General features: G+C 52.8%; 1 long non-coding RNA gene across 1 annotated transcript in view; it reads right to left on the bottom strand.

Annotated features, from left to right (window-relative positions):
* LOC140132349 (uncharacterized) overlaps nucleotides 1-15,117 on the bottom strand; it is a 49,660-nt gene extending 34,543 nt beyond the window's left edge. The window contains exon 1 of the long non-coding RNA XR_011855595.1: nucleotides 14,935-15,117. This is a non-coding gene — a long non-coding RNA (uncharacterized lncRNA). The remainder of the gene's footprint in view (nucleotides 1-14,934) is intronic.
* Between the last annotated feature and the right edge of the window lie 1,542 nt (nucleotides 15,118-16,659).

Below are 16,659 nucleotides of genomic sequence, written 5' to 3'. Positions count from 1 at the left end.
CCCACCCCCCCCTCCTTCCTGTATTGATGAGAGGCAACGGGTGAGAGGGTCTGAGTACCAGAACTATGGCTGTAGTATGGGGAGAGGGGCCATAGACCTTGGATGGTTTCCCCTCTTCTTCCCTGATGTTGGAGGGGCCGTAGATGGTTTCCCCTCTTCTTCCCCCAGGTTTTATGTTGGAGGGGCCATAGATCTGGGATGGTTTCCCCTCTTCTTCCCTGATGTCTGAGGGTCTATAGACCTGGGATGGTTTCCCCTCTTCTTCCCTGATGTTGGAGGGGCCATAGACCTGGGATGGTTTCCCCTCTTCTTCCCTGATGTCGGAGGGGCCATAGACCTGGGATGGTTTCCCCTCTTCTTCCCTGATGTCTGAGGGTCTATAGACCTGGGATGGTTTCCCCTCTTCTTCCCTGATGCCCGAGGGGCCATAGACCTGGGATGGTTTCCCCTCTTCTTCCCTGATGTTGGAGGGGCCATAGACCTTGGATGGTTTCCCCTCTTCTTCCCTGATGTCGGAGGGGCCATAGACCTGGGATGGTTTCCCCTCTTCTTCCCTGATGTCGGAGGGGCCATAGACCTGGGATGGATTCCCCTCTTCTTCCCTCTAGTTTGCTGTCGGAGGGGCCATAGACCTTGGATGGTTTCCCCTCTTCTTCCCTGATGTCGGAGGGGCCATAGACCTGGGATGGATTCCCCTCTTCTTCCCTCTAGTTTGCTGTCGGAGGGGCCATAGACCTTGGATGGTTTCCCCTCTTCTTCCCTGATGTTGGAGGGGCCGTAGATGGTTTCCCCTCTTCTTCCCTGATGTTGGAGGGGCCATAGACCTGGGATGGTTTCCCCTCTTCTTCCCCCAGGTTTTATGTTGGAGGGGCCATAGATCTGGGATGGTTTCCCCTCTTCTTCCCTGATGTTGGAGGGGCCATAGACCTGGGATGGTTTCCCCTCTTCTTCCCTGATGTTGGAGGGGCCATAGACCTGGGATGGTTTCCTCTCTTCTTCCCTGATGTCGGAGGGGCCATAGACCTGGGATGGTTTCCCCTCTTCTTCCCTGATGCTGGAGGGGCCATAGACCTGGGATGGTTTCCCCTCTTCTTCCCTGATGCTGGAGGGGCCATAGGCCTGGGATGGTTTCCTCTCTTCTTCCCTGATGTCGGAGGGGCCATAGACCTGGGATGGTTTCCTCTCTTCTTCCCTGATGTCGGAGGGGCCATAGACCTGGGATGGTTTCCCCTCTTCTTCCCTGATGCTGGAGGGGCCATAGGCCTGGGATGGTTTCCTCTCTTCTTCCCTGATGTCGGAGGGGCCATAGACCTGGGATGGTTTCCCCTCTTCTTCCCTGATGTCGGAGGGGCCATAGACCTGGGATGGTTTCCTCTCTTCTTCCCTGATGTCGGAGGGGCCATAGACCTGGGATGGTTTCCTCTCTTCTTCCCTGATGTCGGAGGGGCCATAGACCTGGGATGGTTTCCTCTCTTCTTCCCTGATGTCGGAGGGGCCATAGACCTGGGATGGTTTCCCCTCTTCTTCCCTGATGCTGGAGGGGCCATAGACCTGGGATGGTTTCCCCTCTTCTTCCCTGATGCTGGAGGGGCCATAGACCTGGGATGGTTTCCCCTCTTCTTCCCTGATGTCGGAGGGGCCATAGACCTGGGATGGTTTCCTCTCTTCTTCCCTGATGTCGGAGGGGCCATAGACCTGGGATGGTTTCCTCTCTTCTTCCCTGATGTCGGAGGGGCCATAGACCTGGGATGGTTTCCCCTCTTCTTCCCTGATGTCGGAGGGGCCATAGACCTGGGATGGTTTCCTCTCTTCTTCCCTGATGTCGGAGGGGCCATAGACCTGGGATGGTTTCCTCTCTTCTTCCCTGATGTTGGAGGGGCCATAGACCTGGGATGGTTTCCTCTCTTCTTCCCTGATGTTGGAGGGGCCATAGACCTGGAATGGTTTCCCCTCTTCTTCCCTGATGTTGGAGGGGCCATAGACCTGGGATGGTTTCCCCTCTTCTTCCCTGATGTTGGAGGGTCTATAGACCTGGGATGGTTTCTCCTCTTCTTCCCTGATGTTGGAGGGTCTATAGACCTGGGATGGTTCCTCCTCTTCTTCCCTGATGTCTGAGGGTCTATAGACCTGGGATCGTTCCTCCTCTTCTTCCCTGATGTCTGAGGGTCTATAGACCTGGGATGGTTTCCCCTCTTCTTCCCTGATGTCTGAGGGTCTATAGACCTGGGATGGTTTCCCCTCTTCTTCCCTGATGTCTGAGGGGCCATAGACCTGTGATGGTTTCCTCTCTTCTTCCCCCTAGTTTGATGTTGGAGGGTCTATAGACCTGGGATGGTTTCCTCTCTTCTTCCCTGATGTCGGAGGGGCCATAGACCTGGGATGGTTTCCCCTCTTCTTCCCCCTAGTTTGATGTTGGAGGGGCCGTAGACCCGGGATGGTTTCCCCTCTTCTTCCCTGATGTCGGAGGGGCCATAGACCTGGGATGGTTTCCCCTCTTCTTCCCCCTAGTTTGATGTCGGAGGGGCCATAGACCTGGGATGGTTTTCTCACGTTGTAGCCGGCTGTGGACCTGTCATCCTTCTCCTGTCAGTAGCCACGTGGCAGCAGCTAAGAAAAGAGCAGTTTAACGTTACTGACTGTTCCCAATGAAGCGCCGTGACCCGGGGGGTCAGTCAGCGCCGTATTTCTCCTTTATGAGGGGCTGCAGGGAGCTGTCATGTCACATCTGGTGCTCCGCTACAAGCCCATTACTGACACTCGCAGCTTCCGCACATACATTTCCTTACTTACTGACACATGAAGCAATAAAGGTGAATTGTGAGGGACCAGCGGACGCCTCGATGCAGATACTGATCCAACATCTCACTCCACATTTTCTTTGGCTCAAAAAAATTTGCATTAAAAACTGTTAGTGTGACTGAGGCCTAAAAGTATTGCTGCAGGATAAGCGTCTGTATGAAGAAGAGGGGAGCAGCAAGCGAGAACTGGGTCAGTGCTTCTGCTTAGTCAGCACCTTCCCCTGACTGCAGGGGGCAGCACTGTGACTGATCTGTCCCACAGGATCCATCAGTAATGGGTGGGGGAGGATGAGGACTGGCACACAAAGGGTTGAGCCCAGTGCACAGCAGGGAGAGCACCTGTAGGGGGCGCTCTGTATGACAGTGAAGAGGGCAGGTTTCTACCGCAAGCCACACATTTACATTACACTTAAAGCTTGTCACTCAGCTTTTCAGAGGCCCTGAATGGAAAATAACTTGGCATTGTTCTGCAGATTCTTTCCTTTCTCCATCTTTCTGGCCTTGTATCGGTCTTTACACTGGTTCTGAGATTCTGCCCATGAACCAGGAGGCTCAGCATGAACAGGCATACAGTTACACATTGAGGGGTCTATATTTCCCCCTCTGCTCCGGTGATAAATCCGCCAGGACAGGATATTGATGACAGGAGAAGGTAATTGTCCATTTCAGATGACATTCGATGGAGCTTCTGTCACCTAATCCATCACGGGGCCGCGCAGCGTTGCAGGGGTTAATAAGGACTATTATCGGCTGCTGGATTTACACACTAAAAGCCCCGGCGATCGATGCGGAGTATGGATCATTGATTGAGCTGTAATTGGTGCAGTTGAGTCCAGGATCAGCATCTCGTGTGCCGGGCTCCGGGGGCTCGCGGTGATGAATCTCCTGGGCCGTGGCGTCATCTCCGGAAAGATTCGAGTGCATCTAACAAATCACCAAAAGACACCCCGATCAGTGCTGCACCATGCTGAAGGGGTTAAAGGAATCCCAAACCATCGCTGGGAATATCCACTTGCCACGGACAACAATCAGTTGCATCCGGACACATAACAGATTCCACCAGATCGTTATTTATAAGGGAGACGTCATGTGTGAGAAAGTAAGTGCCCCCTTACTGCTGCCATAGGAAATAAGAGGGTAAGTCGTCGCCAGGTGCTGATAATCCAATGCCTCCGATTCATTGACCATCAGCCAGTGGGACCTCCTCTATAAAGGCAGAAGTTCTGGCAGCTTCCGGTCTGGAGCATCAGGAGGAGAGACATCAGCAGAGATCTTAGAGAAGCCATTACTGCTACCAGCAATCTCCAGACAATCTCCAAGCAATCTCCAGACAATCTGATGTCCATTATTCTACTGGATGGGAGATGATCCCCCCCGGAGCAGAGACCCCCCAAGGTGAGACACCGGGCAGCACAACCTCAGGAGCCACATCTCAGCCTCCGCAGAGCTCAGTTATCATCTTACATGTTCAGGTTCATGACCAGTCAATGATAAACTCAGGGTTGTGACGACGGCTCTCCAGGAGAAAGAAGAACATGGCGGACCAGATCAAGATCTGAACAAACCTCATGATGTCTAGAGCAATGTCCTGTCCATACTGACTACCGGCACAGGGGGTAGGGGCAGTGATTGGGGCATGTTATTCAGGGTATTTGGGCATACCCTATAAATAATGACCCAGTGGAATCTGTGGTGAGATGTTCTTCATCTGAGGTTGGAGTTTACTTATTTTCTAAGGAGAACAGTTGTTATGTCCTGAGATGTAATTACAGAGAAGTCACACAGGGAGTAGTAAAATACACATCCCTTTAAGATGGTTTCTCCCTGAAATCTCACTTCTCCGCACTCCTCCTGGTGGCCATCTGTAATCTCACTTGTAAGTCACTTGATGACGCCCAGAACTTGGTGACACTTGCCCCAGGTGTCCAAGAAGGAGCAGAAGATGCCTCGGTTTTTCATGGAAACTCTATACCCAGTGTCATCCTATACGGGGCTGACAGCCAATCAGAAGGTGGCGTTACCTGAGCTGGGATTGGCTCTCATAGAATAGGACAGCCCTGGCTGTGAGGTGGTATGATCCAATGATGTTAGGGAGACCTGTCAGCAGCTGCAGTCCCCTCCAGGAGATAATAGAACGTTCCATTCCATTAATAAATATTAGCTAAAAATTGTGGAGGTCTTCTTTAAAATTCAAGTATACAACTTGATGATGATGTAGATAGGGCCAGCGCTGAGGAGGTGATGATGTAGATAGGGCCAGCGCTGAGGAGGTGATGATGTAGATAGGGCCAGCGCTGAGGAGGTGATGATGTAGATAGGGCCAGCGCTGAGGAGATGATGATGTAGATGGGGCCAGTGCTGAGGAGATGGTGATGATGTAGATGGGGCCAGCGCTGAGGAGGTGATGATGTAGATGGGGCCAGTGATGAGGAGATGATGATGTAGATGGGGCCAGTGATGAGGAGTTGATGATGTAGATGGGGCCAGCGCTGAGGAGATGATGATGTAGATGGGGCCAGTGCTGAGGAGATGGTGATGATGTAGATGGGGCCAGTGATGAGGAGATGATGATGTAGATGGGGCCAGCGCTGAGGAGATGATGATGTAGATGGGGCCAGTGCTGAGGAGATGATGATGTAGATGAGGCCAGTGATGAGGAGATGATGATGTAGATGGGGCCAGCGCTGAGGAGATGATGATGTAGATGGGGCCAGTGATGAGGAGATGGTGATGATGCAGACAGGGCCAGTGATGAGGAGATGATGATGTAGACGGGGCCAGCGCTGAGGAGATGATGATGTAGATGGGGCTAGTGCTGAGGAGATGATGATGTAGATGGGGCCAGTGATGAGGAGATGATGATGTAGATGGGGCCAGCGCTGAGGAGGTGATGATGTAGATGGGGCCAGTGATGAGGAGATGATGATGTAGATGGGGCCAGTGATGAGGAGTTGATGATGTAGATGGGGCCAGCGCTGAGGAGATGATGATGTAGATGGGGCCAGTGCTGAGGAGATGGTGATGATGTAGATGGGGCCAGTGATGAGGAGATGATGATGTAGATGGGGCCAGCGCTGAGGAGATGATGATGTAGATGGGGCCAGTGCTGAGGAGATGATGATGTAGATGAGGCCAGTGATGAGGAGATGATGATGTAGATGGGGCCAGCGCTGAGGAGATGATGATGTAGATGGGGCCAGTGATGAGGAGATGGTGATGATGCAGACAGGGCCAGTGATGAGGAGATGATGATGTAGATGGGGCCAGTGATGAGGAGATGGTGATGATGCAGACAGGGCCAGTGCTGAGGAGATGATGATGTAGATGGGGCCAGTGCTGAGGAGATGATGATGTAGACGGGGCCAGCGCTGAGGAGATGATGATGTAGATGGGGCTAGTGCTGAGGAGATAATGATGTAGATGGGGCCAGCGCTGAGGAGATGATGATGTAGATGGGGCCAGTGATGAGGAGATGATGATGTAGATCGGGCCAGAGCTGAGGAGATGATGATGTAGATGGGGCCAGCGCTGAGGAGGTGATGATGTAGATGGGGCCAGTAATGAGAAGATGATGATGTAGATGGGGCCAGCGCTGAGGAGGTGATGATGTAGATGGGGCCAGTGATGAGGAGATGCAGATGTAGATGGGGCCAGTGATGAGGAGATGATGATGTAGATGGGGCCAGTGATGAGGAGATGATGATGTAGATGGAGCCAGTGATGAGGAGATGATGATGTAGATGGGGCCAGCGCTGAGGAGATGATGATGTAGATGGGGCCAGCGCTGAGGAGGTGATGATGTAGATGGGGCCAGCGCTGAGGAGGTGATGATGTAGATGGGGCCAGCGCTGAGGAGATGATGATGTAGATGGGGCCAGCGCTGAGGAGATGATGATGTAGATGGGGCCAGCGCTGAGGAGATGATGATGTAGATGGGGCCAGCGCTGAGGAGGTGATGATGTAGATGGGGCCAGCGCTGAGGAGATGGTGATGTAGATGGGGCCAGCGCTGAGGAGATGATGATGTAGATGGGGCCAGCGCTGAGGAGATGATGATGTAGATGGGGCCAGCGCTGAGGAGATGATGATGTAGATGGGGCCAGTGATGAGGAGATGATGATGTAGATGGGGCCAGCGCTGAGGAGATGATGATGTAGATGGGGCCAGCGCTGAGGAGATGATGATGTAGATGGGGCCAGTGATGAGGAGATGATGATGTAGATGGGGCCAGCGCTGAGGAGATGATGATGTAGATGGGGCCAGCGCTGAGGAGATGATGATGTAGATGGGACCAGCGCTGAGGAGATGATGATGTAGATGGGGCCAGCGCTGAGGAGGTGATGATGTAGATGGGGCCAGCGCTGAGGAGATGGTGATGTAGATGGGGCCAGCGCTGAGGAGATGATGATGTAGATGGGGCCAGCGCTGAGGAGATGATGATGTAGATGGGGCCAGCGCTGGAGAGATGATGATGTAGATGGGGCCAGTGATGAGGAGATGATGATGTAGATGGGGCCAGCGCTGAGGAGATGATGATGTAGATGGGGCCAGCGCTGAGGAGATGATGATGTAGATGGGAACAGTGCTGAGGAGATGATGATGTAGATGGGGCCAGTGATGAGGAGGTGATGATGTAGATGGGGCCAGCGCTGAGAAGATGATGATGTATATGGGGCCAGCGCTGAGGAGATGATGATGTAGATGGGGCCAGTGATGAGGAGATGATGATGTAGATGGGGCCAGCGCTGAGGAGGTGATGATGTAGATGGGGCCAGCGCTGAGGAGATGGTGATGATGTAGATGGGCCCAGCGCTGAGGAGATGATGATGTAGATCGGGCCAGAGCTGAGGAGATGATGATGTAGATGGGGCCAGCGCTGAGGAGGTGATGATGTAGATGGGGCCAGTGATGAGTAGATGATGATGTAGATGGGGCCAGTGATGAGGAGATGATGATGTAGATGGGGCCAGCGCTGAGGAGGTGATGATGTAGATGGGGCCAGTGATGAGATGATGATGTAGATGGGGCCAGCGCTGAGGAGGTGATGATGTAGATGGGGCCAGCGCTGAGGAGATGATGATGTAGATGGGACCAGTGCTGAGGAGGTGATGATGTAGATGGGGCCAGCGCTGAGGAGATGATGATGTAGATGGGGCCAGCGCTGAGGAGGTGATGATGTAGATGGGGCCAGCGCTGAGGAGATGATGATGTAGATGGGGTCAGCGCTGAGGAGATGATGATGTAGATGGGGCCAGCGCTGAGGAGATGATGATGTAGATGGGGCCAGCGCTGAGGAGATGATGATGTAGATGGGGCCAGCGCTGAGGAGATGATGATGTAGATGGGGCCAGCGCTGAGGAGATAATGATGTAGATGGGGCCAGCGCTGAGGAGATGATGATGTAGATGGGGCCAGTGATGAGGAGATGATGATGTAGATGGGGCCAGCGCTGGAGAGGTGATGATGTAGATGGGGCCAGTGCTGAGGAGATGATGATGTAGATGGGGCCATCGATGAGGAGATGATGATGTAGATGGGGCCAGCGCTGAGGAGATGATGATGTAGATGGTGCCAGTGCTGAGGAGATGATGATGTAGATGGGGCCAGTAATGAGGAGATGATGATGTAGATGGGGCCAGTGATGAGGAGGTGATGATGTAGATGGGGCCAGTGATGAGGAGATGATGATGTAGATGGGGCCAGTGATGAGGAGATGATGATGTAGATGGGGCCAGTGATGAGGAGATGATGATGTAGATGGGGCCAGTGATGAGGAGATGATGATGTAGATGGGGCCAGTGATGAGGAGATGATGATGTAGATGGGGCCAGTGATGAGGAGATGATGATGTAGATGGGGCCAGCGCCGAGGAGATGATGATGTAGATGGGACCAGCGCCGAGGAGATGATGATGTAGATGGGTCCAGCGCTGAGGAGATGATGATGTAGATGGGGCCAGCGCTGAGGAGATGATGATGTAGATGGGGTCAGTGATGAGGAGATGATGATGTAGATGGGGCCAGCGCTGAGGAGATGATGATGTAGATGGGGCCAGTGATGAGGAGATGATGATGTAGATGGGGCCAGTGATGACGAGTTGATGATGTAGATGGGGCCAGTGATGACGAGTTGATGATGTAGATGGGGCCAGTGATGAGGAGTTGATGATGTAGATGGGGCCAGTGATGAGGAGATGATGATGTAGATGGGGCCAGCGCTGAGGAGATGATGATGTAGATGGGGCCAGTGATGAGATGATGATGTAGATGGGGCCGGTGATGAGGAGATGATGATGTAGATGGGGCCAGTGCTGAGGAGATGATGATGTAGACTGGGCCAGTGCTGAGGAGATGATGATGTAGATGGGGCCAGTGCTGAGGAGATGATGATGTAGATGGGCCCAGCGCTGAGGAGGTGATGATGTAGATGGGGCCAGTGATGAGGAGATGATGATGTAGATCGGGCCAGAGCTGAGGAGATGATGATGTAGATCGGGCCAGTGCTGAGGAGATGATGATGTAGATGGGGCCAGTGATGAGGAGATGATGATGTAGATGGGGCCAGTGATGAGGAGATGATGATGTAGATCGGGCCAGTGATGAGGAGATGATGATGTAGATGGGGCCAGAGCTGAGGAGATGATGATGTAGATGGGGCCAGCGCTGAGGAGGTGATGATGTAGATGGGGCCAGTGATGAGGAGATGATGATGTAGATCGGGCCAGCGCTGAGGAGATGATAATGTAGATGGGGCCAGTGATGAGGAGATGATGATGTAGATGGGGCCAGTGATGAGGAGATGATGATGTAGATGGGGCATCGATGAGGAGATGATGATGTAGATGGGGCCATCGATGAGGAGATGATGATGTAGATGGGGCCAGCGCTGAGGAGATGATGATGTAGATGGGGCCAGTGCTGAGGAGATGATGATGTAGATGGGGCCAGTGATGAGGAGATGATGATGTAGATGGGGCCAGCGCTGAGGAGATGATGATGTAGATGTGGCCAGCGCTGAGGAGAAGATGATGTAGATGGGACCAGTGATGAGGAGATGATGATGTAGATGGGGCCAGTGATGAGGAGATGATGATGTAGATGGGGCCATCGATGAGGAGATGATGATGTAGATGGGGCCAGCGCTGAGGAGATGATGATGTAGATGGGGCCAGTGCTGAGGAGATGATGATGTAGATGGGGCCATCGATGAGGAGATGATAATGTAGATGGGGCCAGCGCTGAGGAGATGATGATGTAGATGGGGCCAGTGCTGAGGAGATGATGATGTAGATGGGGCCATCGATGAGGAGATGATGATGTAGATGGGGCCAGCGCTGAGGAGATGATGATGTAGATGGTGCCAGTGCTGAGGAGATGATGATGTAGATGGGGCCAGTGATGAGGAGATGATGATGTAGATGGGGCCAGTGATGAGGAGGTGATGATGTAGATGGGGCCAGTGATGAGGAGATGATGATGTAGATGGGGCCAGTGATGAGGAGATGATGATGTAGATGGGGCCAGTGATGAGGAGATGATGATGTAGATGGGGCCAGTGATGAGGAGATGATGATGTAGATGGGGCCAGTGATGAGGAGATGATGATGTAGATGGGGCCAGTGATGAGGAGATGATGATGTAGATGGGACCAGCGCTGAGGAGATGATGATGTAGATGGGGCCAGCGCTGAGGAGGTGATGATGTAGATGGGGCCAGCGCTGAGGAGATGGTGATGTAGATGGGGCCAGCGCTGAGGAGATGATGATGTAGATGGGGCCAGCGCTGAGGAGATGATGATGTAGATGGGGCCAGCGCTGGAGAGATGATGATGTAGATGGGGCCAGTGATGAGGAGATGATGATGTAGATGGGGCCAGCGCTGAGGAGATGATGATGTAGATGGGGCCAGCGCTGAGGAGATGATGATGTAGATGGGAACAGTGCTGAGGAGATGATGATGTAGATGGGGCCAGTGATGAGGAGGTGATGATGTAGATGGGGCCAGCGCTGAGAAGATGATGATGTATATGGGGCCAGCGCTGAGGAGATGATGATGTAGATGGGGCCAGTGATGAGGAGATGATGATGTAGATGGGGCCAGCGCTGAGGAGGTGATGATGTAGATGGGGCCAGCGCTGAGGAGATGGTAATGATGTAGATGGGCCCAGCGCTGAGGAGATGATGATGTAGATCGGGCCAGAGCTGAGGAGATGATGATGTAGATGGGGCCAGCGCTGAGGAGGTGATGATGTAGATGGGGCCAGTGATGAGTAGATGATGATGTAGATGGGGCCAGTGATGAGGAGATGATGATGTAGATGGGGCCAGTGCTGAGGAGATGATGATGTAGATGGGGCCAGCGCTGAGGAGATGATGATGTAGATGGGACCAGTGATGATGAGATGATGATGTAGATGGGACCAGTGATGATGAGATGATGATGTAGATAGGACCAGTGATGAGGAGATGATGATGTAGATGGGGCCAGTGCTGAGGAGATGATGATGTAGATGGGGCCAGTGCTGAGGAGATGATGATGTAGATGGGGCCAGTGATGATGAGATAATGATGTAGATGGGGCCAGCGCTGAGGAGATGATGATGTAGATGTGGCCATTGATGAGGAGATGATGATGTAGATGGGGCCAGTGATGAGGAGATAATGATGTAGATGGGGCCAGCGCTGAGGAGATGATGATGTAGATGAGGCCAGTGATGAGGAGATGATGATGTAGATGGGGCCAGTGATGAGGAGATGATGATGTAGATGGGGCCAGCGCTGAGGAGATGATGATGTAGATGAGGCCAGTGATGAGGAGATGATGATGTAGATGGGGCCAGTGCTGAGGAGGTGATGATGTAGATGGGGCCAGCGCTGAGGAGATGATGATGTAGATGGGGCCAGTGATGATGAGATAATGATGTAGATGGGGCCAGCGCTGAGGAGATGATGATGTAGATGTGGCCATTGATGAGGAGATGATGATGTAGGTGGGGCCAGTGATGAGGAGATAATGATGTAGATGGGGCCAGCGCTGAGGAGATGATGATGTAGATGGGGCCGGTGATGAGGAGATGATGATGTAGATGGGGCCATCGATGAGGAGATGATGATGTAGATGGGGCCATCGATGAGGAGATGATGATGTAGATGGAGCCAGTCCTGAGGAGATGATGATGTAGATGGGGTCAGTGATGAGGAGATGATGATGTAGATGGGGCCAGTGATGAGGAGATGATGATATAGATGAGGCCAGTGATGAGGAGATGGTGATGTAGATGGGGCCAGTGATGAGGAGATGATGATGTAGATGGGGCCAGTGCTGAGGGGATGATGATGTAGATGGGGCCAGCGCTGAGGAGATGATGATGTAGATGGGGCCAGTGATGAGGAGATGATGATGTAGATGGGGCCAGTGATGAGGAGATGATGATGTAGATGGGGCCAGTGCTGAGGAGATGATGATGTAGATGGGGCCAGTGCTGAGGAGATGATGATGTAGATGAGGCCAGTGATGAGGAGATGATGATTTAGATGGGGCCAGTGCTGAGGAGATGATGATGTAGATGAGGCCAGTGATGAGGAGATGATGATGTAGATGGGGCCAGTGCTGAGGAGATGATGATGTAGATGAGGCCAGTGATGAGGAGATGATGATGTAGATGAGGCCAGTGATGAGGAGATAATGATGTAGATGGGGCCAGCGCTGAGGAGATGATGATGTAGATGGGGCCGGTGATGAGGAGATGATGATGTAGATGGGGCCATCGATGAGGAGATGATGATGTAGATGGGGCCAGTGCTGAGGAGATGATGATGTAGATGGGACCAGTGCTGAGGAGATGATGATGTAGATGGAGCCAGCGCTGAGGAGATGATGATGTAGATGGGGCCAGTGCTGAGGAGATGATGATGATGTAGATGGGGCCAGCGCTGAGGAGGTAATGATGTAGATGGGGCCAGCGCTGAGGAGATGATGATGTAGATGGGGCCAGTGATGAGGAGATGATGATGTAGATGGGGCCAGTGATGAGGAGATGATGATGTAGATGGAGCCAGTCCTGAGGAGATGATGATGTAGATGAGGCCAGTGATGAGGAGATGATGATGTAGATGGGGCCAGTGATGAGGGGATGATGATGTAGATGGGGCCAGTGATGAGGAGATGATGATATAGATGAGGCCAGTGATGAGGAGATGGTGATGTAGATGGGGCCAGTGATGAGGAGATGATGATGTAGATGGGGCCAGTGATGAGGAAATGATGATGTAGATGGGGCCAGTGATGAGGAGATGATGATGTAGATGGGGCCAGTGATGAGGAGATGATGATGTAGATGGGGCCAGTGATGAGGAGATGATGATGTAGATGGGGCCAGCGCTGAGGAGATGATGATGTAGATGGGGCCAGCGCTGAGGAGATGATGATGTAGATGGGGCCAGTGATGAGGAGATGATGATGTAGATGGGGCCAGCGCTGAGGAGATGATGATGTAGATGGGGCCAGCGCTGAGGAGATGATGATGTAGATGGGGCCAGTGATGAGGAGATGATGATGTAGATGGGGCCAGTGATGAGGAGATGATGATGTAGATGGGAACAGTGCTGAGGAGATGATGATGTAGATGGGGCCAGTGATGAGGAGGTGATGATGTAGATGGGGCCAGCGCTGAGAAGATGATGATGTATATGGGGCCAGCGCTGAGGAGATGATGATGTAGATGGGGCCAGTGCTGAGGAGATGATGATGTAGATGTGCCCAGCGCTGAGGAGATGATGATGTAGATGGGGCCAGTGATGAGGAGATGATGATGTAGATGGGGCCAGTGATGAGGAGATGATGATGTAGATGGGGCCAGTGATGAGGAGATGATGATGTAGATGGGGCCAGCGCTGAGGAGATGATGATGTAGATGGGGCCAGCGCTGAGGAGATGATGATGTAGATGGGGCCAGCGCTGAGGAGGTAATGATGTAGATGGGGCCAGCGCTGAGGAGATGATGATGTAGATGGGGCCAGTGATGATGAGATGATGATGTAGATGGGGCCAGTGATGAGGAGATGATGATGTAGATGGGGCCAGCGCTGAGGAGATGATGATGTAGATGGGGCCAGTGATGAGGAGATGATGATGTAGATGGGGCCAGTGATGAGGAGATGATGATGTAGATGGGGCCAGCGCTGAGGAGGTGATGATGTAGATGGGGCCAGCGCTGAGGAGATGATGATGTGTACTATGTGCAGGGTGTGTACTATGTGCCGGGTGTGTATTATGTGCAGGGGGTGTACTATGTGCAGGGAGTGTGTACTATGTGCAGGGGGTGTACTATGTGCAGGGTGTGTACTATGTGCAGGGTGTGTACTATGTGCAGGGTGTACTATGTGCAGGGGGTGTGTACTATGTGCAGGGGGTGTACTATGTGCAGGGGGTGTACTATGTGCAGGGTGTGTACTATGTGCAGTGTGTACTATGTGCAGGGGTTGTGTACTATGTGCAGTGTGTACTATGTGCAGTGTGTGTACTATGTCTAGGGGGTGTGTACTATGTGCAGGGGGTGTGTACTATGTGCAGGGGGTGTACTATGTGCAGTGTGTGTACTATGTGCAGTGTGCAATGTGCAGGGGGTGTGTACTATGTGCAGGAGGTGTGCACTATGTGCAGGAGGTGTGCACTATGTGCAGGGGGTGTGCACTATGTGCAGGGGGTGTGCACTATGTGCAGGGGGTGTGCACTATGTGCAGGGGGTGTGCACTATGTGCAGGGGGTGTGCACTATGTGCAGGGGGTGTGCACTATGTGCAGGGGGTGTGCACTATGTGCAGGGGGTGTGCACTATGTGCAGGGGGTGTGCACTATGTGCAGGGGGTGTGCACTATGTGCAGGGGGCGTGTACTAGGTGCAGGGGGCGTGTACTATGTGCAGGGTGTGTACTATGTGCAGGGTGTGTACTATGTGCAGGGTGTGTACTATGTGCGGTGTGTACTATGTGCAGGGGGTGTGTACTATGTGCAGGGGGTGTGTACTATGTGCAGTGTGTACTATGTGCAGGGCGTGTACCATGTTCAGGGGGTGTGTACCCTCTGTGTCCATGTGCACCTTCAACACAGAGTGTAGGACCTAATGGGGCACATTTACTTACCCGTCCCGTTGTGTCCACCGATCCGGAACGTCCAATGAGGATTCGGAGCTGCCGCGATTCACTTGCAGCGCGCACCCGATATCCTGCTTGTGTCGATTCTCCGCTCAGGTCCCCGGAGTTCACATTCTTCTTCCTGGTGCATGTAAGTGCATTGTCCGTGTATAATGTGCTGTGCGGGGAGTCACTAAGATCATTCCCCCGATATCCTGCATGTGTCACTTCCCCGCTCAGGTCCCCAGAGTTCACCTTCTTCTTCCTGGTGCATGTAAGTGCATTGTCCGTGTATAATGCACTGTGCGGGGAGTCACTAAGATCGTGCATCCGATATCCTGCATGTGTCACTTCCCCGCTCAGGTCCCCGGAGTTCACCTTCTTCTTCCTGGTGCATGTAAGTGCATTGTCCGTGTATAATGCGCTGTGCGGGGAATCACTAAGATCGTGCACCCGATATCCTGCATGTGTCGCTTCCCCGCTCAGGTCCCTGGAGTTCACCTTCTTCTTCCTGGTGCATGTAAGTGCATTGTCCGTGTATAATGCGCTGTGCGGGGAGTCACTAAGATCGTGCACCCGATATCCTGCATGTGTCGCTTCCCCGCTCAGGTCCCTGGAGTTCACCTTCTTCCTGGTGCATGTAAGTGCATTGTCCGTGTATAATGCGCTGTGCGGGGAGTCACTAAGATCGTGCACCCGATATCCTGCATGTGTCGCTTCCCCGCTCAGGTCCCCGGAGTTCACCTTCTTCTTCCTGGTGCATGTAAGTGCTGATCTTGCAAAACAGTTTGAACTTTAAATTCTGCGGTTTGTCCGAATCAATCGTTTTTTGCATCTGAATTTTTTTTTTTTTTTGGGGGGGGGGGATCTGCAGTCGCCACCCAGTAAACTCAGTAGAAGACGGAATTATGATTTTCTAAATGTTGTGTGTGAAGGAGACCTTAGTGTGATAGACAATGTGACGGATGAATCTTGTCCCGTCGCCTCCCGTCGGGCGGTTATGTAAACGCGCTGCCCCCCCCCCTCCGCCCCCCCTTCCCTCCTGGTCTATATCTGTATGAATGATGTGAGTGTTAGACACTCGGAGCCTGCAACTGGTTATGTCACTCTCCCCTCCTTGAGTAAACCCAGCGCAGGATGGCACCTGAGGAATGTGCTCCAAATATATCCCCCGCCTGGCGGAGCGCGGCACAGAGCCCCTGGACGACGTCCTCCCCTCCTAATCCTTTAATGTCTCATTTCCATCCCTGCGGGGGCAGCTGCCGGGGACAGGGAATGACCCAAGGTCCCTGGGAAATAGGGACCAGGCAGGATGGGGGAGGGGTGCAGGAGCTGTGTCCTTCAGGGGGCGTCCTGGCGCTGGGCCGGCAGATACCGGACCCCTCAGCTAATCCTCTCAATTAGATCTTATGGATCCACTTGCTGCGGCTTGTGGAATGGCTGCCAGCGTCTCCTCGCACAACCCCGGCCCCGGGCATCGGAGGTTCTGGAGAACACAAACACCCGGCCCGGGGTCCAATGTGATCTCATGGGGATCAGACAGGAGAAATCCCTACTGATCCTTATCCCTCCTCCTCCAGGAAGTGACTTGTTATTATTTACTCTCCACAACTTCCTGTCCAAACAGTTTCCCAAATAATTTGATGAAGGAAGTTTTAAACTTTGCGCAAAATAGAAAGACCCGGTTTTAGTCCAGAACTGGAGGCCTAGTGCCCCCTCCCTCCATGTGACCCC

This window comes from Engystomops pustulosus, chromosome 5, assembly GCF_040894005.1.
Source record: "Engystomops pustulosus chromosome 5, aEngPut4.maternal, whole genome shotgun sequence".
Taxonomy (NCBI): Eukaryota; Metazoa; Chordata; class Amphibia; order Anura; family Leptodactylidae; genus Engystomops; species Engystomops pustulosus.
The sequence above is the reverse complement of the archived record's forward strand: the minus strand, read 5'-3'. Positions and strand labels throughout refer to the sequence as shown.